General features: G+C 34.8%; 1 protein-coding gene across 26 annotated transcripts in view; it reads right to left on the bottom strand.

Annotated features, from left to right (window-relative positions):
• ADGRL2 (adhesion G protein-coupled receptor L2) overlaps nt 1–27,075 on the bottom strand; it is a 632,947-nt gene that overhangs the window by 179,053 nt on the left and 426,819 nt on the right. For 16 of the 26 annotated variants that reach the window (XM_012747846.3, XM_075999632.1, XM_075999617.1 and 13 more), the window contains exon 1: nt 16,260–16,398. The exons of 3 other annotated variants lie outside the window; for them this stretch is intronic. The gene's annotated coding sequence lies outside the window, so the exon portion shown is untranslated. Of the gene's footprint in view, nt 1–16,259; nt 16,399–17,441; nt 17,582–17,749; nt 17,909–17,996; nt 18,146–27,075 lie in introns of those variants that run through there. 7 more of the 26 variants (XM_075999594.1, XM_075999620.1, XM_075999625.1 and 4 more) reach the window with 4 other exon arrangements.

The raw sequence follows: 27,075 nt of genomic DNA, 5'->3' as shown, positions 1-27,075 counted from the left end.
GAAAGTAGTTGCTCTGAACTACAAAAGCAAAGCATACTTTAAGAGATTATATTCATATATGAAATATCAGATTTTTAAAATGACAATTAGAGTGTGACATTTATTTTAATAGGACTCTCAAAAGAATTCTTTTACATAGCAAGAATTCCATAGTACTGCACATCTTAATCTTATTTATCAAAACTGGGAGTGAGAAGCAGGATAATGTTAAAAACTGAACCATTCTGGCTTGGTACTATCTTATGGCCTTGGGAAAACTATAAATTGTACAACATAGAAAGGTGACAAGGCTGCTTAAAAATCAAAATTTCCTTATTCAAATTTATCTTTATTATACCCTATGAATGTCCCTGTGAATAAAGTTGGTTTAAGACGTTTTAATCATATTAATACACTCTTGAACATAAGTTAACTCCAAAGATTGAAGTATTTACCTTTCAGCTAACCAAGCAAATATATCATTAGATATTTGGATTATATTTTGAAAAATCAAGAGGAATTTGATTATTATACTTAGAATTAAAAATATTTTTTAATTTTTTATAATTTATAATATTTACATATATTAAACAAAAGCTGCACCTTTCTAGATTCCTTATCTATTGTGCTGGTGAAGAAATCAATAAAATTTGAAGTTCATCTAAAGAAAGTTCACTACTAAAGATGGGGAGCTTCTGATTTCCACTGGATTTTTTAAGTATTTTTCAATCTGTTCATAAATCTTGCCCAAAAAAGTGGGGGGACTGAAGGCCTACCTTTAAAGCTGTTTCTATACCAACATAATAGGTGATTTCAAAAAATTTTAACCTGGAATTTAACACTTAAATTGCCCCAGTTTTTGATTATATGTTAAAATGATGAAAAATAGTGAATCTTTCATAAGTATTCAGCATTAAAAAGTCAATTTGATAAGAGAGAAATTAATGTTCAAAGAGCTTTAAAAAATCAGAGTGGCATAGTTATGGTACTGCCTAAAAGTTAACTTTTGTATGGAACATTAATGCTAATTTTAACTATTAGCTCAAATTATATACTGATTCATGGAATTCTTCCTAACATTTTTTTGACTTCCCAGCCACCTTAATTATCAATACATGTTCTAGATCCCTACCTAAAACCCTATCCTTTTATAGGATTATATATATATTTTTAATCTTTTTTTAATCTTTTACACAATGTATATAAATTAATGACAAATTAAAATAGTAATATTACCACAAAAGTTTATCTAAGTTTTAAATTTTAATAGAAAAGGAGCTAAGGAGAAAATATTAGTAGATGCTTAAGTATTACACAAATGCAATAATTTAAAAGTTTAGATAACAAACAGAGCCTAATAATTTTCAGCCAAAAACTGAAATCAAGACAATGCTAAACCCTGGCCAAGAACTAATACCTATTTTGCCTTATGAATTTCAGTAGAAACAAATCTAAATAAAAGTAGGATGGTAGACTAAAGTCAGTAACTCTGCTATGTAGTAACCCATACAAATCTTTTTTATATACAAACTAGCTTTTTTATTCCTTTAAAATGTTTCTACTTGTAACACAAATTTAATTTTAAGATGGCAGTATATATACTTAGTTTAGTCATTTAAGATATGTCAATGAAAAACTTCTATGTTTCCTATGAGAAAAAAGTACATGTAATAAAGTTTTATTTTGTAGGTTAAATAAAAATAGGCAAGTATAAAAAGATCATATGTTATAATGAATGATCATCATACTAAACAATAAAAGAATCTTTTATAAGAATTGAATAATGCCAAACATGAAGGCATGGTTTTAATTATGGAGGACTTAAATATACATTAAGTCACATGAAAACAATCTACAGAACACCACCGTATAATAATTACACATTAAATAAAAACCTATACATTGGTAATAATCACTAAATTTATATCTTGATTCATTTTAGGGAGTCAAATAGCAGCTTACTTGAGAAGTCAAATGGAAAATGTTTTTAACAAAAAAAAATAAAGCCCTCAACCATCAATGCAGACAGATTATTAAAATAACATCTCAAGAAAATATTCTATGGGGGAAATATTAAAAGTATTAAAACATTAAACAAAGCACTGAAAAGGTGTTCTTAAGAACAGTGCAAAAAATGTCTAGTAATATCATCAACTGCATAAACATTTGATAAATACCAATTTTATAAGCATTTAAGAGTTTGTGGTATTTTTTCTTTATAAAGAGGCAAAATCTATTTTAATAAAGCTAACAAATCAAAGCTGTACTTTAGTTTATTTTCAATTAAAAGTTAACATTGTGATTTAACTGCAACCTTCTTGATATGCTCCTCTTGATTTTCACAGAATTAACAAGCAATAAAGAGAACAAGGCCATTAGTGTATCTAATCTACAAGAGTCTTAATATTCTTAAAATACTTAAGCAATGATTGTGTTACAAACTATTCAATTTAGTGTCGTTCTAAAGAGCTCTAAGTTTTATTCTCTAATTTTTTTAAGAATACTCGCAAAACTATTAAGAATCAATCCCAAATGTTTTTGAAAAGTGCAACCCTAGGAAAATGTGAATTCTAAGATACTTAAGCTTTGTTCTTGGATTTTTTAATCATGTAATATTACCTGAATAAAAATTGTTTTAAATCTATTCTCACTTAATGAAACCAATTATAGGTCTCCAGGTAGAAACGTCATAAGGACTTACGTACCTTTTATCAGTAACAAAGAACAAGAAAATTAGTGAAAACTAAAACACATGGGAGAGATGGAGGTGTGACTATATTACTAAAACAGGCAAAGTATAAAGGTTATATTTGACCATCAAGTTCATTATAATTCTATGTCACTCTATTTCTATAAATTCTGTCACCATAATTCTATAAAATATTTTTAACCCCAAATTCCTACAGAGATTACAATGATAGAAAAGTGCTTTTAGAGTATATTCTTCAATACTTTATCTTCAATACTTTATTCTTCAATATTTATTCTTCAATACTGTGTCGCAGCTATTATGTGAATCCCCCATAGCAAAGAGCTAAAATAAAGATGTTCTTGAAGTGTGATTCAAATAATTTCAAAGGCCCAGGTATTTATTTTGCATTAGCTGAAGGTAATGCGGGCCAATAACTAATACTAAGAGATAACAAAAGAATTTATGATGCTCTGACATCATAATAGTAGTAAAATGCCTGGGATAAGTGTTTTTCTTGAACATAAGCTAACTTTTTATTTACGGCCTCTGACAAGATTATTAACCATCTTTCTGTTTTGCCTTACTGATCAAAACAACAATGCCTTTTGAATCAATAATCTGATTTAAGGAGCACTACATATAAATTAATTTTTTAAAACCGTAACAAAAAAATTCAGTAATTAAATAATTTTACCGAATGGGTTTTACGTTTCCTTCTTAAACATGAATCTTAAAAAAGGTAGTAGTAGTTTTTCCAATCATAGTTATGTTAAAATATGTAAGCTATACAAATATCAGAGATAAAGTTATCTATGAATAGAAAGCATCAGCATTTTTATTTTGAATTTTACATATTTCCTTAGATATTATATTTATTTTTGCAAGAGGGTAATACTATTATGGTTAAATTATTGCAGAAAATTGGGAATTTTTTTAATTTGTTCTCATTTTAAAACAATAGAAATTTGATATTCTAAGATTTTAACACTTTCCATTTGTAGCGCAGCTTTGAATTAGCAATATCATGTGAATGCCAAAAAAAATCTACTATCTAAAGTACACCTAATAAAAAGTATCCTTTTTACACCTTTGTTAGATTTCAATTTGAGAAAATCTATCAAATAAAACGAATGCCTTGGAAACATACAAAAGGCAAAAAGAAACTTATATTGTTTTTTTTTATAATTAAAATAAAGACATCAGTTTTTAAATCTTGGGAATAACAAAGCGATTTAGGATATTTATTTTTTCCCGTAGTTATGAAAACATAGATACATTATTTTGCATCTTAGACTCTTCATATACTTATACATATATTTTTGAATATTTAGGGTTTATCTTATGTTTTGTTAACTTCCATTTAAAATGCTTAACACGTTAAAATATTTGACTTTGGTTCAAAGAAGATTATAAAAATACATAAAGTCTTTTTAATAGGAAACTTCCATTTCTATCAAATGTATATTAAAAAGATTATTTTAAATCTACAGTTGTAATACCTATTACTGTTTCTCGGAGAAATGTCATAATACATTCTATTCACAATATAGCTTATTTTTTTCAAAAAACCAGTCTGCTCAAATAGATGCAGAAATAATTAATACTTATACATTTACTCTTAAATAACACATATACAAATGAGCAAAGAATGTTATGCTATAAATTCATATTCTTTTTTATCATTAATTTAAGAATATTTGACAAAAATTCCTTGGATAACTTACAAAGACTGTTAGGGTTATTTTAAACAGAAAAGCGGTTACCAATTAACTTCACTGTCATAAACATTCCCAATATAACAGAATATCAATAACATTTTTATGGGAACAGTAATTTAATCAATTTTAAAGACATTTTCCTTCCAATGGATTCAGATTTTGCTATTTTAAAAATCACTAGGTAGTCTACCTTCAAATTTAAGACAAAACAAGTAGAACTTACCCTAGCTGTGCCTTTCCAATAACCTCACAGAAGTTATGCACTCCGTGACAGTTCCTGTGCCTCACATAATTTTCCTGGAATGAATTCTCTAGTAACCCTTACCTCACTGTGAAGGGAGCTGTAGTCTTAGAGGGAGAAGGGTAAGGAACTATAATATCAGATTCCATTTTCCAGTGACTATCATATTAAATACCAAATCTGATAAATATATTTTTATCATATTATTTAAGACAATAACATAAACTTAACAGTAAAAGATAGCTATCAATAGTTTTATAGAAAAGAAGCACTGGTATACTTTTGTAAAATATACCACCATAATCCTATTGAAGTATAATTGCTGTGGCTAATATTCTTATCCTGTCATAAAAATGCTCTGCATAAATGCAGCACAGAATCGCTAAGATAATACAGGACCATGCTGAGAGAGCAATACTTAAACAAAAGCCTATGCCAGTACCACAAAATCTCTTTATCAAACAAGTTTCCTTACTTAGAGGGTTATTCTGTGTAACGGTAACACTCTCACTTTTCACATTAGTAAAGATTAGCTAATAAAATAATAAATCCAAAACAATGAATTTCATTAAGATACTAAGCCTTTTAAAATACAAAATAAATATTTTTGCCATATCATTACTTGGTAAAATAAAGGAATTATTACATCTCTTTTCAAAGATGCATAAGTGGATAACTTTTTTATAAACACCCAACAAATTCTGAAATAACATTACCAAAATGTAAAAACAAAAAGACTGCAATTGACTTTTAATAGAATTTAATATATCCTATCATTAAATTCCTGGCACGGTAAGTGTATGCAGGTAATGTGAAAAATTTGGCTCACTAAAAAAGATCTGAATGCTCCTAAAGGCTCATCACCCTGATTACCAAAACACCTGAACAAAAAACTCTCAACTATATCTGAGTATTCAGCTTGTAATTCCTTAGAAATACAGCTGGCACAGAGTTCACAAACAGAACTCAGGTTTCAGTCAAGTACTGCCCATTTTGCATGCATTCTTTTTTTTCCAAGTTAGTCAGCTGCTTTCTAAATCATTTAAAATTAGGTCTTACTGGTAGTTTCCTTAAGTATCACTGCACTAATTTGTCCATTATTACAAGTAAAAGTCATTAATCCAAAGCAATCATTTTTATTTTTAGAGAAGAGCAGATGCAACTGATCTAATTTGATCTATTAATTAAATGTAGAGGAATGTAATTTACTATATTATGTTTAGTGATCATTTAATAATAGTTTACAAATTACGTAAAAAGCTGGGATCTATTTTAACAACTATTAGATAGTTAAACAGGAGACAGTTCTGCGGTCATATTCCCAGAGCTTTTAGTCAATCATTTTTAAGAAATTGAGATCTCAAGATGAATCTGGTATTTTTATTATCTTTCAAGTTATTTTTACTCATTAAGAATAGGTAAAAAGGAACAACCGTAATTTGTAAATACAGGAAATAAACAACATGGCACATTTAGTATATTAAATTTCACTATAATTCGGCTAATTTCAAAATACCTTACTTAGAACATTTTCTCAAACAAAAAATAAAAAATATTTTAAATAAAATATAACTTTCAAAGGGGAAATTGTCGATTTATATAGTGACTTGATTATTTTATCTCATATAAAAGCTCCCTCTGCAGGTAATAAGAAGGGTTAGCAAAAATATTTGAAACATGTAATGCAGGTCACCATTTTATAGAAATACTACTCTACGATCTAGCATTTTTCCCTCCTCCTCACCAATTATCTGATTAAAATAACTGCTCTTGAAAATTTGTGGTTCAACATGATTATTCTTGTCCTACATCCTGCTTAAGAAGGCAGCTTGAGCACGCAGAATACACACACTTTTCAAAGTCACCCGAGAGCCACTCACACAAAGTATATTTCAAGGAAAAGAAAACATTCACTTGCTTACACAGCACCAGCCTGAAATGATAGGCCACCCAAAACAAAGCTGCCATCCCATTTATCTGATTCATCTTCAGAACACAAAGTAAATAATCAAAGGTGGCATTTTAGGATTGATTTACAGTGAAAGATAAACGATAAATCTTAAATGAATACAGTAACAAATATATATTCTTCTTATTTTAATTAATTCTAGTATTTAAACCTGGAGAGTACTTTTTTATAAAAAAATCTATTGTCATTAATTCAACACAAAAAAAGAAAAAGAAAAGCTGATCTGGGGTTGCAAAGTGCTTTTTACCTTTCTGTAACATTTTTTTCAGAATTTGTTTTAGATTTCTGTTTACACAATGTCCTCTCTTGCCATATTCCTTTTCCCAGATATACAGAGATACACTGCATCTCTGCCAAAGGAACCAAAAAGTGAACATTAAGAACAGTTTAAAAGTCTCAGGGCAATGTATTACCAAAAATTTGTTGCTGGAGAATGTTTGATGCCCTGTCCTTTAAGATTTCTCCCTTCTATCATAACACATACCACCTTTATATCATGTAAATAATGGTTGAAAATTTCAGGCAAATCCAGTTTGACTTACCTATAAATGAACTGTCATGCCTATAAAAAGTGATTTTTTAAAAAACTAAGATTTGTATTGAACAAATGGAAATCATAAAAGATATGGTAACTTTCATGCTAAAACATAGAAATATCATAGAGATACCAGTTATACTTCTTTTTTCCAATGAAACAAACAAGGTAAGAGGAAAGGAACTAGCAAATCAGCAACATTTTTACTGGATTTTTTGCTTAAGAGAAAAGGATCAAATTCTTTGTCACAGATATTTTCAGTGTTGCAGGCTGTAGACCTAGTTTAAAACCAGGAACAATATGAAAAGTGGCTTCCATGTAGGCTTTGGGCATCACAGTGCTTGCAGCAGAAAATGCAAAGGGGGTAACATGCCTATTAGTCATCTATTAAACTATCAAGACGAAGCACCTAATACTGTCTTCCTCATGACAGACAGAACTCTGAAAAAGGCAAAAATAGTTAAATGTCCCTAGTAAAAGTGAAAATGTCTAGGACATCATAACTGTAGTATAATTTTTGTTGACGCACATAAAGCAAAATGAAGTGATTTAGAGTATGTCCATCTTTTAAAAATAGAAAACAAGATATATCTTCAGTACACAAATTTTCAGTATATCTTCTGTCATTTAATACATTAAGCCTCCAAAAACATTCCACGAAAATATGTACAATTACTAGGATGCAAATGCTACAATATTATCAAAATTAATGTTTCCCAAACTGTCTTGCACTTTAACCATAGAAAGCCAGGAATTCTAAGAACTAAAATACACCATAAACATCCTGAGATTAAGATGACAAGTGTGAGTGTGTAACCATAGGAAAGCCAGTAATTGTATGAACTTAAATATACCATAAGCATCCCAAGAACAAAAAGACGAGGAATGGAGAAAATGTTACATAAGGAATGTGTTCTATAATTTCTAATCAATAACCACAGTAGCAAACACTAAAAAATGGTAGGCTTTTAATGCAGAAGAATAAAGTTTCTGTGTAGCACGTATCAGTTTAATAGAGAAAGAATAGTTTTCCATATGGAAATACTTTGCTTCAAAGTAAAGACACTGGGAAAAATCATTTTCAACATGATTCTTTTTTATGTAAATTAAAGTTGAGAACTAATTAAGAAATGTAGTTACATAAAACAGAAATATTGTATCAACTAAAGACTTTATCTAAAATCTGTAGTGGTTCACCCTTTATATGGAGAATTGCTGTCATAGTACTTATAATTTTAAGAATAAATGAATTAAATTAAAACTTACTTTATAAAGAAAACACAGAATTATTTCGCTCTCTCTATAAATAGACACTATTTACTATCCCCTACAAGAGAATACACTAGTCAAAAGCAAGGTCACCTAGCCCACCCCAACAACCAATTGTCATTTTTGATAGTAATTGGGGTTAGATTACTCTGTCATCTAAATACAGAGCAGTGATCAGCTTGAGGTGTGGACCGATGTAAAAATACCTACAAAAGGATGCAAAGTGTGGATAGTAAAGCATTTCTCCTGGCAAAGGCAAGAAATACCTTTGAGAGCAAAACAGATATTAAATAAGTCATATCATTTTTAAAATCAGTGTATATGTATTTTTCCCAAGAAAGGGGTTAAAGAGAATTCTCTAATAACTGAAAGAGCAAAACTAAACCCTTTTTTATTAGGAACCTCAAGATGCATTCTTTTTTCACTACTATGATGGCTGAAGATTTTGTTATTCATCCAGAAAGATACAGGCTTTCACCTGTTTTTGTTCTTACAAATTAATGCATGTTTGAACTGATGCTAAGTCTAAAGTTAACCACCTTTTCAACTTTTCCCATCTTTCATAGCCAAGAACTAATAGTTTTTAACTCCATTTATTTTTTTGTACTATCAGATAAAAAAAAAATTTTAAGTTACTTAATGCATCTTAAAACAGAATTAAAATTTGGTCATATTTTTCAGAAAGTTAACTTCTGCTTAACCTGCCTGCTTTTTAATCTTATATTTCTGTTTTTATTAAAGTATTAAACCTATCCTAAAAAAAAATTTTCTTCCAAAGATTTTTCAGCTTTACATGGGCTTCTTTTAAGACAACTAATTTCGACACTGAAATTCAGAGATTAAAGTGTAATCCTCATGTCTGAATTTTAATGTTTATAATGTACTCCTCACAGATTGGAAAAATCAATGACAAAACCAACAGGGGCCCGTTTTGCTCAGCATACGTTTTCTTGTCAGGTCGTGATTAATGCTGTGCTCTGTAGAGGGAGACATTACATCCGGGCTAAAACAGACCTAAATTTTACCCTCAGGCAGAAATCTGATTTAAACATCTCTATTTAAAGTGACATTTGTCCTCCCTTTTCAACTGGTTTCCCCACAAATTCCAGGAAGTTGACTTCATGACCTAAAAACAGCCGGGTGGCTGTGAGTAGCGGTTGTGCCTGTTCTTGCACTTCGGTAAATCTGGGTGCCAGAATTAATCAAGGTGGTAATAAAACAGGTGCCCAGCTATCTGCTATGATGAATTCCATGCTACTTTATTGCTACAAGAACTTAAGATTTAGAATTCAATATAATTCTAGATCCAGGAATAAAAATTTCCAAAATATGTTTCAGTTGTTGATATCAACCTAGTTATCCCTTATGATGGACTAGGTTTCTTTTGACTCATAAAATTACACCTAATATTTCACTAATCAGAAATATCAACTGATCCCAAATTCTAGAAATCTGGAAAAGCAACAGCTAAAAACAAACCTCTAAAACCAATTAGAATATGCAAGTAGAAATAGTTTCTTGTATATCATGCAATAGCTTCCATAAAAACAAAAATGGAAAGCAGAAAGAAAAAATATTCATATAACAAAAGTCAACAAATAAACAAATTTATGTATATTAAAACAGGCACCAATATCCTTACACTGTGAAACACGGTAACTTTTGATATTATTAAGCAATTTAGACACTGCTGGCAAGTTCCTACAAACCAAGGTAATCTAATTTCTGCTGCTTTTCAACTTAAATTGATTTTTTTCTTTTAGCTGTTCTGGTAATTGAACAAATTTATACAATTGTGATGGGATTTTACTTACCACCACACAATGCATAAAATCCTCTATGAAGACAAACTATATTACTTCATAAAACTGCATTTTTGTTGTAATTAAACAAATTGTATGTAAACTTGCTTTCTGCTTCGGAAGCAATCAATAGTATTTTGCTGTAAGTTGCACTTTACTTGCAGATGTTGTTAAGCACTTAGTTCCTTAATTCGATCTGTATTTTTTCTTTAGATAATATTAATTTGTGAAATATGGGAAGTTTTTCTTAAAAAATAAGATTTCTAAAAATTCCTGGATCAGAATATATTAAAAAGTATCTATAAGTTATTGTCCCCATTTAGTCCATCAGAGAAATGACCTTAGAAAAAAAAATTTTAAGTACTTTTGGTTGATTAGGACTTTCCTTTTCTCATGACACCATAACTCACCTAAAAATAATGACTACTTACATCAAAATAATTATAAGGGATTTTTATACTTATTATTAACAACACCTACATTCTAAACTTAAAATGCCAAATTGAAGTCCTGAATAAAATTTACAAATGACACACCCTAGTTATTTCTTTAAAATTCATCACACTAGGTCAAGAAAGATGTCATTATTTTAGGATTCTAATTTCTTAATTCCAATAATTAACTAGTCATCTCTGTGTTAAACCATTTTCTCAAGCTTTTCCTTAAAGTATTAAAAAAATAATAATCACAACTCAACCAATCAAGAGCATCTTAAGTAGCAAAAAGATTTTAGAGAATAAACTCAATTGTTTTGATAGCATCAAATCTAATTACAACAATCTTTAGTGATTAAATACTTTTCAAACATTCAACCTTCAATCAAGAATTATATGAAGAGAAAAATATTTGGGTAGGGGTTATAGAATAATCAGTCTTATATGATAAAGAAGTTAACTAAGCTATGATTTTAATCTAGGAATAGGAAATAGAAATGCAATCTTTCTTGAAAATAGCTACAAAACAGCTATCTGTTTAGGTAACATGAACTAACATTTAAACTACAGAAATTAATATGAAGAAATCAGTAACAGATTTCAAGTCCTTTTCAGGGCAAAGTTGCTATTTTTAATGCTTTATTAAAATCATCAATTTGTGAAGATTTTAGCTAGGCATTTTTACAAATAATCTGATGAACTTTTTTTCTAATTATGTGTTTTATTTCTAAAATATATTACCATGGAAATAATTGCACTTTTTTTTTATATGAACCTTTTCTGCAGAAAAGCAGACAGATGTCAAATGTGAACCTCTCCCTTCAAGACTCAAAATCAGATACGGTGAAACATTAAGAGGCAAAAGTGCTACAGTCTTCAAAGAAACTTTTTTGTAAAAATAGCACTTTATATGACACTAAACTCCTCCATTTTCAAAGCTATATTTCATTCTTAATCTAAGTACACCTAATCTGTGTTCTTAAGCATCAGCAATTGGGCAAGTGATATGGATTCTTGTTAAAATGAAAACAGATTTCTTAGGTAGGTACAAGTGTGTATAGCCCATACTTTAGAATAATTTGTAATACTCTCTTCATTCCACACTACACCTGTCAATAAACTAAATGTTATTTGAATATTTATTAACAAAAGTTAAGTCAAATAAATATTTTGATAGAAAATAAACCAATAACATTTTATTACTATAGTTTGCAGATTTCTATTACCTCTTGACTTCCGACACATTTTGATCTCAGTTCACATATTCACTTAAAACACTAAAATACTATTTAAATTTTTTAATAAAACACAGAAAGCTTTGATAATGATCAAATAAAGGGTGAACCCTAAGTAAACCTTAGTTTTAAAGTTCTCTTCTTGTTCATTTCAAAAAAGGAAACACCCAGAAGCCTGGTGTTAACATTTCTGCTGATTGTGAAAATTGCAGCAATAAAAACTCCAAGTGCTTGTCTTAAATTAAGACTTGTAGTACTGCATGTGAGATCTGTATATTTATATTAGTTTTTATAACATTTGGAAGTTTTGTTGCCTGCTTTGATGTTAGTCCATTAATAAAGCAGAGAGTCAAAAGCCTGGAAAAAATTATATTTATTGGAAATTCTCAAGTCAAAACTTGAAGTAATTGGTTTGTTCTACCCCACATGATTACATATTCTGATTTCCCCAACTACCTGCTCCCAGAGCTATCTCCATTTCTAAATTCGTTTTTTGTTGCCAACACATAGTAACCCACAGTGATTGAAAATGGCAGCTGAAGTGCTTCTACAACACATTAATTTTTCTCTAAGTAGTCCAATTTTGTCATCTAAATGTTGAAAAATCTTCTTTTCACTGCATTTTACACCTTTAGAGATTTGCTGAATTCAGGATCACTACAATATAAAATGAAGAGCAATGTTTTCAAGACAATTTTTAGATTATCACTAATAGCTCTAAAGGATAATGTGTTTTCTTTATAACACTTTGCATTCAAAGCAGACTAGTTAACATCAACTTAAGTGCAATAATAGCAATTACATCAATGTGGGCTTTTTTACCACTAAAGTACTTCTTAGACATGTGAAGGGATCAGATAAATAAACTATCATAAAATGATTTTAGGGTAATGATATACAATTTCAATGGCACTAAAAAACCTCATCTTAATCTGAAAAAAATTATCACCCTATTAAACTAAAGACTAAAAATGTTAGGCAATTAATGATAGTTTTTCTCCTCTGGAATTGTTATATTAGAATTCATTTTCACTATTAAAATAAAAGCAAGGAGTCTGAATGTTAGTAAATAAATCCCTCCTCCAATGAAAGGATATCAATGCATGTTCAAAAGCAACCAACTAGCGAAGGTAAAACTATAAAAAATATGAGCTTACTGATCTCTAAAACCTTCCTAAAACTCATTTTCATCTTAAAACTAAGTTTTGTAAATTCTTAAGTTAAATAAATAAAACTAATTCATTCCCCCCAGAAGTTCTTCTCCTTTTGTCCAGCTGCTCTCCATAAACTAACCCAAATGACCCAAGTACATGTTCTTACTTGCTCCTTCATTCATGGATATTGAGTTCTTAAAAGAAATTCAAAGAACATCTCTCTCTGCAAATGTAAAAAAGCAAGAGCAAATAAGTTATAAATATTAAGAAAAACAAACCAACTTTAGGCTGAATACTAGAGTTTACTGTGTTTGGCAAGATATAAAATTTTGAAAACAAAACAATATTTAAACAGAATTATCTCTATTTGAATAGAATTCACAAAAACTTGGGTCTTTACCACTTAGAAACCTTTTCCAAGCTTAAACTTGCAACAGAAGTTGTGTTAAAGTTCATTTGAGTTTTTAATTTTTTAACATCCTCCACTGACTTTTTCCCCATTAATTTAGCAAGTATATAAAAAATAAAGTTTCCTATGTGTAGAAATGGGTCCTTTTATCACAAAATTTCTATTGTTTTATAGACTAATTAAAAACTAATTAAAAGCCTTTCTCATTTTACTAATATAACAAAGTGTAGGCCTTAGAAAAGCATTAAATTAGAAGGAAAGGCTTTCTCACTCTCTCTTCCACTGAAGGGACCCCAAAAGACAGGCAACAGTGACTATCATAAAATAAAAGGTCAGCATTTTCTAAGAACAAACCATTTATCAATAGAAAATAATTGTCTTGCCATTTACAAGGGCTCCACAGCAATAGACAATGTTTTTGGCTCACATAATTACAAAACAGTAAAAGTTCGGAAACACAGCCTGAATCCACCTCCCCATTTTTACCCTTTACAATTCTCATTGCCCTTTGGGCCTCCGCTTGGAAGCAAATGGAAGACAGGCTGAAGTTTTCTCAATTGAGCTAAAGCTAAGAAACCTTTGATATGCTAATAGTCCCCTTCAAACGGTAAGAATTCACACTTGCATTAATTCAAACAATTTGTGCAGAATGATGTGAAATGGCACCTCTTTTGGAGGCAAGCAACAAAAGGATAGAATCAGAATGTCTGAAGAAACTAAACAACAGAACATTTGTTCTGTGGTATTCTATCATGCATAAATTTATTGAAGGATGGAGGGAGGGACAACAAAAAGTTCCGTAACACACCTGGACATTAGTAAATTTTCTTACAAAGGGTTTCTCAGGAATTATAAAGACACTAAACTTAAAGTTACAAAGTTACCTTTACCTAGGTCAAAACAGTCCCATCACAACTTGGAATATTGCCACAGATAACCACAAAAAGCTACTCTGTTTTTTTAAAAATCTGCTTTGGACGAATATTGCCTCTTCAGTGGCTATCTTTTAAGGTTCGTCCGAGATGAAAACTGATTTAAAGAGATATCCCCACAGGTAATTATTTACTAAACAGATGTGACTTTCTCCACTGTGCAACTCGAGGCGAGCAAAGAGCAAACTCGGTGGGGCCAGTTCCAGACATAAGCAGGGAAATGAATGAATCAACTACGCCCGTTAAATCTACGCTTCTGGAAAGGGAAAGAGAGTAGAAGCGCACGTATTGTAAAGAATGCAGAAGAAAATCAAATAACTGGGGGGCAGGGTGGCGAGGAGAGTGCCTCAGAACCTGGCCTTTGTAACGGGAACCATATGGTTGGTGGCTGCAGCTCAGACGCTCCCAGACTGCTTGGAGAAGCTGCGAAGCAGCCTGACACCTTTCAAGAAACAGGAGGAAAACATTTCCTCGGTCTGCATCTGAGACAACAGAGTTTCGCATCAGGAAGATCGGAATGAGGGGGGCCAGGGTAGGGGGAAAGGATGAGGGGGGAGGAGTCCCTAGAAGACCAGGAAAGGATAAGACGGATGCCGCAGGACTTGTCACCGTAACTATGCTTTTAGAGGATAGATTGAACAGAAGACTGATTAAAAAAAATAAAAAATAAAATCTCCGCTTAGCGACACTTTGGCACTAAGTAAAGCTTCCAGCGATTTTCCCTAATCCAAATCCCGTAGTTTGGCGAAAGGAGCAAACTTTACTGGTCCCACGCGAAGGAGTCTTGCAAGGGTGGCTCCACACTGCTGGGGCGCTCTTCGTCGCTGGTCTCGCCCCAGCCCCTCTGCCTGCGGGTCGCCCCAGCCAATCAAAGAGCCCAGGCTCGCTTTAGCGCGGGGGGTCTCCCCTTTCCTCGAGCTTTTCCCACGCCTTTTTCCTGCCGCTGCTCCCCACCAGCCACCCCCATCCTACAAACCATCCTCCCGGAGGCTCCCTGCCCCACGGCCACCCCAGGCGCTCACACCCCGTAACTTCTCCCGCAGGCCCAACGCGGCCCGCTGCTGCCCTCTCACTGCGGGCCCGGGAGGCTCTCTGCACCCCCGCCCCCAGGGCCCGCCCGGCCCCGGCCCCGCCAGCCTCCCGCCCCGCAGGGCCGTCCCGGCAGCGGCATCCAGCCGCCCCTAATCGTTGCCAGCCCCAGCGCCGGCCCGACCACATCTGGCTGCGCTTTGCTGTCACCCGCGCCTCTCCACACTACCTAACCACCGACAAGAAGGAACAACAACCCGCAAGAACTCAGCCAAGCCCTCCCCCCGTCCACTTCCCCCGAACTCGCTCCCAGCGCTCGGCTTCCCCGCGCCACTTACAACCCGGGACCGGCGGGCAGGCGGGCGGGGTACCGGGGTTCGGGGACGGCGCTCCCCTCAGGGCCTCGCGCCCCCGCGCCCGGGACATAGCAGCCCCGCCGGGGGCGCGCCGCACACTCCTCCTCCCCAGCCTGGCAGTGAAAGGACGTGCGGCACCTTCCGACCCCAAGCTTTTAAGCAACCAAAAAATGCACGGTTACGGTAGCCCCATCCTACCCCCCTTCCCAGCGTCCCCGCAACTCGAGTAAAGCCTCGAGCGCGCCACAGTAGCTCCACCAGAGGAGACGCCAGCTGGACCGGACCGAGAGTTCTGCGTATCGATTTCGGAGCGGAGGCGGTGGGGGGAGGGGAGGGGGCGAGCGCGGGTCTCCCCCTCGCACGGCCGAACATAAACAAACAGCCGAGCCCCGACTACCCCGAGGCTCCCTCCACCTCCAGCATCCACCCCCGGGCAGGAGGCGCAAAGCAAACAGGTCTCCGAAGCGGGGCACAGAGGCACATTGTTCGCTCCTGCGGCTCTTACCTCCGTCTGCGAGCGCGCCCCGGGGGAGGGCCGTCTGGCGCGGAGACCGCGCGGGGAGAGAGGCACAGAGAGCAGCGGTGACCCGGGCCGGGGAGGACCGAGAGCGGCCGCGAGCGGGTCGTCGGCCGCCGAGTCCGCGCGGGAGGCAGCGCCGCGGCTCGCCGGCCGGACACGGCGCCGCGGCTCGGCGCGTCCTCCGGCTCGGCCGCCGCCGCCTGCAGCCAAGCAGCCAGCGCCGGGCGGCTCCTGGGGCTAAGTCAACATTTTCCCGCAGTTTCCCGCTCGCCGCTCCGCGAGAGAGGTCTTTTACACACGCGCACACACCCCCAGACCGCACGCTCTCTCAGGAAAAAAAATTCGGGAATCAGAGCGAGAGGGGTGGTGGAGGCACGAGCTCGCCGGAGGTGCGCAGACTTGGGAGTCCCCCGCAAGCGGCGGCCGCGGGAGGGGCGGGCGTGCGGGCGCGGGCGGCGCGGGCCGGCGCGGTGGGTCGGGCGAAGCCTCAGCCCGCCGTCCGTGCCGGCCGGACTGGCATCGCGCGCCGACCCGGCGGCCTGGGGCGGGAGGCGGCGGCGGCCCCTCCTCACATTGCGGGTCTCCCGGCCGAGGCGGAGCGGTGGCCGCTGCCCCACGAAAGGCTGCAGGCGAGGACTCGGGCTCGGGCAAGCGGGGAGGAGCAGGGAAGAGCCACGCCACGCACAGCAACGGAGGGCAGATGCCCCCCAACAATCCCGAGGAATTCTCCGGTAAGCTCCCGATTTCGCCCGAGCACCTCTGCGTGTGTGCGAGCGGAGAGAGAGTGAGAGAGTGAGAGGGAGAGAAAGAGGAGAGAGGGAAAGAGACGGGGGAGCGCGAAGTCCTGACACAGACTCTCGGCGAGGTCTGAACTGGAGTCACCTCCAGCCTCCTCCTCCTCCCCCCAAATCCCCACCTACCCCCTCAAGTTGGGCTAATCATATAAACATATTAGCGTGCACAGCGAAGGACAAATCTCTCCCTCCTGATTTTTCCAGCAAGGGGTTCAGGCAAACTCAAAAGAAGACTACAGGCAGCTAAGTACAAAACGTGGAGCAGATAATCTATAACTCATTGCCGCCCAATGGCCATTTTCCACTCCATTTGAGCAGCTGCGGCGGCGGTGCACCCGAACGGCGGGGAGGGGGAACGAAAGGGGACACTTACGGGCTGGAGCCGCTGGGGTGGCTGTGGCGGTGGCCGAGCAGCCGCCGGAGGACAGGCCAGCCCCGGCTCCGCCGGCGGGGCGGCCACAGGGCTGTCCGGGCGCGGCGGCGGCGAGGGACGCGCGCGCACGTCCGTGGAACGCGCCCCGGAGGCGGCCTGCGCTGGCTCGCGCCCCTCCTGTCCCCTCCCCCGCCAGTCTGCTCCCGCCCCCACTCCCGCCCCCACCCCCCAGGTCCCGGGGCTCCGCATCCAGCACCCCCAACACCCATTCAACCCCTACCCGCACCCCACCCCCAAACTCCACTCACTGCGCGCTCGGTCCTCCGCGCGCTCCGCCGGCGCGCGCTCTCCATCCTGTCCACACGCACGCACTTTAGAAACATTTATTTTATTTCTGGAACGGGGTGAAGGGTATTTGGGAGAGCGCGGCGCTCCAGCCTCGGAGGCTGGGCGCAGGGGGCTGGCCAGCGGCTCGGGGCCCCCTCCCCTGCAGGCCCTGGAGCTTTCTCCTGGCCTGGACTTCGGAGAGGCGCACAGGACGCGTCTTTTACCCACCCCGTCTCCAGGTTTTCTCTTTTCTCCACGCACCGAGCCAGAGGCCCCGAAACTTTTAGTTTCCGCAGCCCTCCTTTTGTGTAACTGCTTGGAGGAGAAAGAACGTCTGTTCGCCGCGGCTGCCTCCGTCCGGCTGCGGCGCGGGGGACGCTCCAGGGTTAATGCGTCTTTGATACCTGAGATTTCCGGCGCGCTAGTTAATGAAAGTTACATTTTTTTAAAATTGCGATGACTTTTTCTTTGTAGTTACGTAGAACTAGCTAAACTTTGACTATTTTGACTGTATTTCACAAGAGCGTTTTGTTTGTTTTTGATTAAACTCACCAGGATAAGCAAAGGAAGGAAAAGAGACTGCGAGGCTTTTTACTCACAAGTACATTCATAGTGCTGTTAGTCTGTTTCCTTCATTTCCTTACATTGAAACTGCTTTTGCTCTTGTCCTCTGAACACACTTCCTTGCCCCTCGCTGTTGGCAGTATCAGCAAACAGCTAGGCAGAGCCAAGGATGGACCTCAACTGAAGGGAACAGACCACAACAGGACAAATCACGCAGGAAAAACGTTTAAAAGCCAGTGTGTCCTCTGCATACGAGAAAAATCAAACATGGATTTTTTTTTTAATTACAGAATTTCTGACTTGAAATAACTAAGTTTTCAGTTGTATTTGTAAACCACTGATTTTGCTGATGAATGCAGCTATCAATTAAAGAAGCATATTTGCCTTGGTTTAAAAAAAAAAAAAAAAACTGATTCCCCAAGATTTAAAACCTCTAGAAAATAGGATGAAACTTGAGCTTGTTTGCTTTCAGAAACAATATGTACTTTCTGTTGCTGCAGGTATGTTGCAGTCGTCATACTCCAGAAATCATTCCAAACAATGTTATTAAAATGTCAACAGCAGATTGTTCAAAAGACATAAAGAATCTAAATACCTATCAGTATTTTGTCACAAAGCCAGGTATTTGTTGTACTAAAGTAAATCCAACTATTGGTCAAGTTTGTTCTTGACTTGTAGGAAATCATAAGTGTGCATATGTCCAAATAACTAGAATATGCTCTTTTGGTCGATTCATTATAATTCTCAGATTAAAACGAGAATCCTTGATGATCCAATTTCTTCTACTTGATGTATTGATATTTTAATATTCTCACCGTTTCAAAAGATAAAAGAAGCAACTTAGAGCATTTGTGTTTTAAACTACATATACATTTCCACTTGACATTTCTTAGATAACATAATTCAAATACTATCCATACAGGATATAAACTAGTCTGGAGAAAATACACTTATGCAGAGCTGGTATGGAACCTTATAATGTACCTAAGTTTTTACATCTGTCAAAATTTATACATATAACAGATCTACCTTGGAAAATTAAATCAGGCTACTTAGGGTAGTTGAAAAGAAGACAGAATTATATAATTCTCAGACCTCAGAGGTTATTTATGTCATGGTCTCCTTTGAAATTTAAAATGATTTCATTCAGGATTGTAAAACACAATTATGTCAAACTAATAATAATTTGCATTTACCGAAAAATTTTAGCCCTTTCTTTTGTTCACCTTTGAAAGTTTTCACTCATCTGGGCATGATTCACAAGAAGCCCCAATGTGTGTGTATCAGTCTAATCCTATTTTCTTTTGGGAAGCAAAACTTAGGCTGAAGTTTTATTTAGTGAGCTTAGTAAGTAATCAATAGACATTTTTGCCTGAATTAAGCTGGCCATATGTTGGTTGATTTACTTATTTTTTAACTCTCTTAGAATCTCTGGAAAAATCCACTGTCTACATACATTCCATAGATCTGACATTCTTTGATGCTCAAGACATAAGTGAATAACTCTCCACTATGTTCTTAAAGAGGCTCCACAAAAAAGTGGAGGATGCTTGGAGATTGGAAAACGGAAGAACTTATCAAAGGTGAGTTAAAATGATAGGGAGTGGAAATGTCCAATACATGTTTTAAATCTTAATTCAGTAGGATGTGTAGTAGTACATGGAGTTCAAAGGGTTCAACATTTTTTTCCTGAAAATATAAGCTTCCTATTTTTTAAAATCAAATCTAAAAGTAATCCTTCTCTAAGATAATATTTTAAATAGTAAAACTTTATTTAATTCTTTTTTTGCTCTTTAGACATAACACTTCAACCTTCTTTGTATATCCACAAGAAAGAATTGAAACAGAACGTTCAATTGCATTGATACATTCAAGATTAAGCTATTAGCACAAACTTGCCATTACAAAGGAATGCTTAAATGACACAGATCATAGAGTATATCCACATCCAGAAAACATAATTTACTTGACACCCCATGACAATTCAAAACATAATTTATAACAATACAGGTGTTATGGTAGGAAAAAAATGAAATGAGAAGCTTAATAATGTCTGCAGATGTGAGCAAGTTAAGGGGAGTTGGGGTATGTTATGCATTCCCTGCAATCCACTCAATTTAACTACTCAATCTATATTATTATTTAAGTAATGGCAAAATCATTGACTTATTCATAATACTTGCTAATTGTTTTTTTAAAATAAATACTACAAAGGACAAAGGAAACACCCATTTCCATTTGCTTTATGTTAAATCAACATCTAACCACTCATGGTGATTTCACTCAAAGAAAACAGAAGGAACTCATTAGCTTATGTGGTTAGAGAGATTGATGGGCTTCAAACATTTTAACCATACATGTTTTTTCCAACTGTAGAAACTCATGTTTTTAATTTAAGCAACTTTAAAAAACTAAAAGATTATTTTATTCAATGGGTTCATGTATTTCTGACACAGAAATTATGCTAATCTTTAAAACTACCATCCAAGTATCTTTGTCTAGAAGGATGTGATCAGGCACTTGTAGTACAGGAATGAATAACAATAGTTTAAGAAACAAATTGAAGAATCGGAAGAAGTATAAAAATGAACACAGTTGCAAATATGAGTGGAAAGCCAATAGAGCAACACAGTAGTAGCTTCTTCCCTGCTCCACTCTGGCAAATTTGGATATAGATAAGACAATTCTAAAAGGGGCCACATGAGCTGGAAGAAGATATGGAGACTTGGCAGTTGGCCAAAATCTGCCATGAAGTTTGTGCTACACCACTATTGAGAACTATCAAGGAAGGAAGGTTATATCTATGACAGAGAGGGTATTTTTGCCTATGATTAGAGCTTTTGAAAGTTCTAAAAAAAAAAAGAAAAAGAAAAAGAAACAAACAAAAAAACATGTGAAACGACTCTAGTTTTTGAATTTAGAAATAGAAATAAAATAAGCTAGATTATGTCCTGAACCAGACTCTGTTCCATTTTCTTCATCCTTACTGTTCAATGATGCTTGGTACTGAAACTAGTTTTCCCTACTCCAGAAAATAAACTGTTTTAAAGCTCTAGAACAGATCAAAGCAATATGTGAATACCAAACTTAACTAGAACTGGTTGAAAGTTGCTAGCTTTGTTTTTCATTTTTGCTTTGCCAAGCATGTAGGCTGAAAAGAAATCAAAACTCATTTTCCATGAGAGCAGAAACATATGAAAGCATTTGGCAAAGCCAATAAGTTTTTAACTATTCTCCCAGCTCTCTAGGCTTAGTAAATTTTGTCCAAAGCCAGACCCTATCCAAAATGTAGAGATGCAGTATCCAAAAGTAATGACAGTCTAAAGTATAATATAAATAATGATTATGGTATATGGTGTTTAATGATAGTATTTAGAAGTATATAATCACATATATTATTAATACCTATCATTTGGTAATTAATACTTAAAAAAAATCTACCAGTACAACTGGTAGCATGACTCTATACACTTCAAGTGTTTATGTGTACATAACTATATAAGGGATTATAAAATTTTTATACCAATACTATTATGATGCTCAAAAGTAAGCATTTTTTTTAAATTGCCCATAATCATGGTTCCACTGAATCTTAAACAACTCGAAGTTCGTCTTTCTTTCCCATAGGTTGTTCCTATAATGATCATCAGTCTTGTACCTTGATAATTTTCTATAATTGGGTCTTACAGATCTTCTGTCAATGCTTCTGTCAAACCAAGAAATGTAACCATAAGAACATTCATTTTGTACAAAGTTGTCTGTAACTTCTTATAATAATTATTTTGTTCATCATAAATACTCATAATCAAATATTTTCTTATCGAAAGTATGTTGTTTAAAAATAGGCCTCCCGATCACCTTTTAATGTATGCAAACCTTCACCACTGTCAATGATAAAAATGAAATTTCTTTAAACCTTCTTTAAAATTGTTGAAGTTATACTAAGAGTAACCTAAAATTACAAGTCTTTGTTTGAATGGTCAGTTCTTGGTCAAACACCATGCATTGCTTAGGTGCAGAACAAAAGCAAAGAGATGGTTAATCATGGAGGCCACTCTATTTAATCTAAACCCTTAAAAATAACCAATTAGCAATTTCACAGAATACTCCAAATTGAATTTTTAGTGCTCTAGAAATATGACTTTGATTATTCATGTCATAGTTCATAGTAGTGTGTAAAACTTGCTAAAGGCTTTTAAGAGTTGGGAAACAAACTCTAAATGCCCTCTTTGCATTTTAGAATGTGAGTCAAAGATACAATTATATAACAGTTCTGATGTTTTCATATTAGAATGCATTAAAGTTTTCATAATTATACAGTGTAAAATAATAATATATGATCTTAGTATTTTTAATATTTTTTAGTATTTTAGTATTTTTAGTGTTAACATAAAACTTGTTTAATGTTTGAAAATATTCTGTAATGTAAAATTGTATAACATGAGATGTGTGACCTAGACTTTGGTCTACCCTTCTGATAAAATAAATTAATGGTTACTAACTTTTTTTATTATGTATTTTGTTTTCTAATTAATAACTGATTTCTTTACTCCACTTTGCTGCTTTATTTTTAAAAGGCCTTTATTTGTTGTGTATGTTTTAATAAAAATAAATTTGTCCAAGCATGTGGAAACTAGAACAGCAATTTAAAAAGTAAAATGCTGTCTTTTAAACCTAACTTCATCACATAGTCTTAATAAGATAATAGAATGTTTCTATCTCTATTTTCAGGAATAGTTTAAATCTTTATAGTTCAGTTTTCAACGTATTGCTTCTCTTTAAAATGCATTTTTAAGGTCACTATGAAATCGATCACTTAGGTCCCAGACCAAACAATGATGTAATAGGCATATGCTTTTGTGATAAGTAAAAGTGCATTAGAAAAGAATCAGTTTTCTTTAAAATTAGCATCCAGATTTAGAATCATATTAAAATGTCATTTATATCACAAAGGAGTACTGAAATGACTTAGTAATAATAAGGTTTTATTGAGTAATATTTAATGAAAAAGTTGGAAAAAATTTTTGTTTTAGGTCAAACATAAAAACTCATCCATAACCTATCCAGACATTCTATATTAAAAAGATGTTGGTGAACCATCACTTGGATAATATATTCTTTGAATGCTTTTGTTTTAGTGATGGGACTCTTTTTCACTGAACTGTCCATACTCTCAGCCAATTGTCCTAGTTACCAAAATCACATATGTACAGTATAACTAAAGAGGATTATTAGTGCATCAAAAGAAAGCCCCCCTTCATTATGGGGATGTAATTTATGACACCAACTTAATTAGTACTATGTCCTTAACTATCTGAATTAAAGGCCCAAATTCAAATTACATATTTTTAATTGTTCAGACAATGTAGAATACACTGTAAGAAAAACTAATTTCCTGTTTATTATCTGATGATAATTGAAACACAATAATTCATTATAATACTGGGTTACTGCTATATGTGAAGTAGCATGTTTCAAAGAAAGAGGTGATGAATATAACATGAAAAAAATATTTATAGTTAAACCAAAATTAGAGGAAAGTTGAGTACAAATGCTGGCTATAAAATGTAAATGTTCAAAGAACCCAAGAATGTGAATTATTTTTAAATAATATGAATCCCAAGAAGACTATCATTTATCATTTAAAAATAAATTCGTGAGTAATCAAATAAGGAATCTGAAAAATATTTAAAAGAATGAATTTTGACAGTTTCATATAATTACTCAATATTTACTTTCTCTCCAATGCCCTATTGCGAAGTGATTTTAAATTTGATATACATATTACATATATATAAATCAAAATATTTTATGCAGGTGTAGATTTGAGATGATAATGCTGGTCTATTTGCCTATATTGAATATTTCTATACAGGAGGAAATGGTGTAATATCAAAAATAGATACTCTATTGAATATTTAGAAAACTATCTTTAACTACTCAAGCATATTTACAGCTTATCAAAATTTGGGAATAAAATATTACACCTTATAACTGAGGGAAGTCTATGTTTGCCTGAATTTTCCAGTTAATGAAAGAAGTGTTTAAATACTCTGTAGTTAGATTATTAACTTCTACAAAACTGAAACAGATGTGTGTCTTAATATGCCATTAAATTTATGATTTACATAGAACCCTTACATAGAGCTGAGCAGAGGCCAATGATTCTAATTTGCTCTAGATTTACAATAACCTGATCTGGTTTTTGTAAGTACTGAAACACTTTAAACAAAATTAGAAAGCAGTTGTGCTTTGTGTGATTAAAGATGCAATTCCCTTTGGGGTAATGAGAAAAGTTAGAACATGTTTCTTTCTTTATGGATGTTTCTATTATAAACAAGAGTGCTATACATTATATATTTTTGTTACTATGATTTCCTTGTTTTTAATTATAAAATAAACCAATTGAATTTCAGTGGAGTCTAAAATTGAAACTATGCCAAAATTTAACTGAAGAATGTGTACTGAGCCTTATAAAAATCCTGAAAATTTTTCCCAGGGTCTTAAGGTCTTGTTATCCAAATAGTAGTTCACCATAATTTTCTAGAGCAAAACATCTTTCTGATTAAGACCTATGTAGCAAAAAGACCTTGGCATTGCATAAATTTCAAACCTAGAAAATGATATGAATAAAGTTGTTCAAGACTAATGATTACTGGATTCATATAAATTACAAATAGAAAGAAATTAATTTGTTTTATTAAACAATAACATTTATGGCACTGTTATTTAAACCTTTTACTTTTCTTGGTGAATGATAATACATCAGCCCCTAAAAATCAAATCTCTAAGACTCTATAAGAATACTTTATTTTAAATACTGTGACTACTATTTCCTAAAAAATCAGTCAGAAAATTTTGATATATAAATATCATTGTAAGCATATATGTATATATTTATGTATATAGAAAATAAGTACATGCAAAAGTATTAATTCATTAAAAGTTTATCTCTCATAAAACCTTTATTAGCCCTTGAAGTCTTTGCCACTTCATATAAAATGATTTATCTTTGGAATAACAAGGTTCCATTAATCTGTTTGACAAAGGAATTTTTAAATCATTTAAATAATTTATTTGAATGAATTATTTAAATTCTGTAAAAAATATATATGCACATGTATATGTATATATCTGTGTCTATATATTTGTGTTCTGGCACAATCTCACATAAAAATACAAAATAGAATTCAGAATACATTGTCCTTGACATCACCGGTGTGACTTGATGTTGCTGCCGATATGTTCTTTGATCACCCACTGTTTGCATAGGACCCCTGTAAGAGGGCCATTTGTGCTACATTTGGCACAACAGGGTGATTTAATGTCAGAGAAACTTGCACATTATTTTCTATATTCATTTTTAATTTTGCATTTTTACTGAAATTGTAGGCTGACATATTTTTCAAAATGTAAGGATAATAAAGGCAATTATTCAGCACTCATAGAAAACCTGCTCTCCTCAATTCAGTGCTCTAGGTGCTACTAAAAAGTGGTAAACATACTCCCTCCCCAGAGAAATAAATCATCTGTAGAAACAAAGGGCAAACATGCATGGAAAAGAAAGAAGAAAATACACACAAATTTATAAGCAAATACACAAAACTAATTGGGACATAAGGATTTATAAAATATGCTTAATATGCATGGCATTAGAAATTTTAACTGTATACTGTTTCTTCATAGACTATTACTTCACAAAATTTTCTCTCAAACAGATCTTATTCTTGTTCTTTTTCTCCTGAAGATGCATTTGTACTCAGAAAAATAATGAAAACAACTAAATAATTTCCCAGCTTTAGTGAAGTTATAGATACATTTATAACAGGTTCTTATCATTTTGTTTTTAAACGTGCAAGGAAATTAGCTTTCACTGAAATATATCCTACGCAGAATGTAATATTAATAGATAATATTTGTCTGTTGTTTTTTCCTGCTCATCTCTTTTTTTGGTGGAAACTCCACCATCCAGTTTTCTTTCCTGTGTGCTACTGTTCCCCTCCCCCATTATATTAAGTTTTTGTGGGCTCATCCAGGTTTTATTTCAATTTTGTTACCCATCCTTTCAACAAATTCCTTTTTGCTTTAATTTAGAGAGGACCTAATTTTACGCATAAGATCTCAATGTATTTTTGTGGCATTTAGTAAATTATGAAGTCTATCTTCTGTAGTCCTTCTCTCACTTTTGTCCAACCATCCACAAACCTAGATATAACACTGTACTATTTTATACCTATTATCCATCACACTGAAACCTTGGGGAGGAGGTATGAGAAGCCCTCAAGCAATCTAATACTACTACAAATAAAAGGTCCCTCAGCTACCAAAATAGCATCATGACCTCTTGTGGAGACAGTAGCCTTTAAAACATTCATTTTTTAAGAAGATGCCTAAATTTAAAATTTTAATTTAAAAAAAAAGACACCTAAAATTTATTTTCTAGAACTTCCTCTCAGGAAGCACCACCATCCCTGCCTACATTCCCATATCCAGACATGGCTCCCAACTTTGTATGACATGGGAAGTAGTGTTATACTATTCAGAATGGTATGCACCCATCACACTGAGGGAATTTTGAAACACTTCACTCATTCTCAGAAGCCTTTTGAAGAATAATGACCTTCCCAGTATCTAACTGTACTTGGCTGATGGAAAGTATTGATGAAATAAATGAGAGTTAGAATCCTATAATCATGAATACCATTATAACATTTAGTTCAACATTAAGGTTATTTGTTATGTT

The sequence above is a fragment of the Microcebus murinus genome, chromosome 2, assembly GCF_040939455.1.
Source record: "Microcebus murinus isolate Inina chromosome 2, M.murinus_Inina_mat1.0, whole genome shotgun sequence".
Taxonomy (NCBI): domain Eukaryota; kingdom Metazoa; phylum Chordata; class Mammalia; order Primates; family Cheirogaleidae; genus Microcebus; species Microcebus murinus.
The sequence above is the reverse complement of the archived record's forward strand: the minus strand, read 5'-3'. Positions and strand labels throughout refer to the sequence as shown.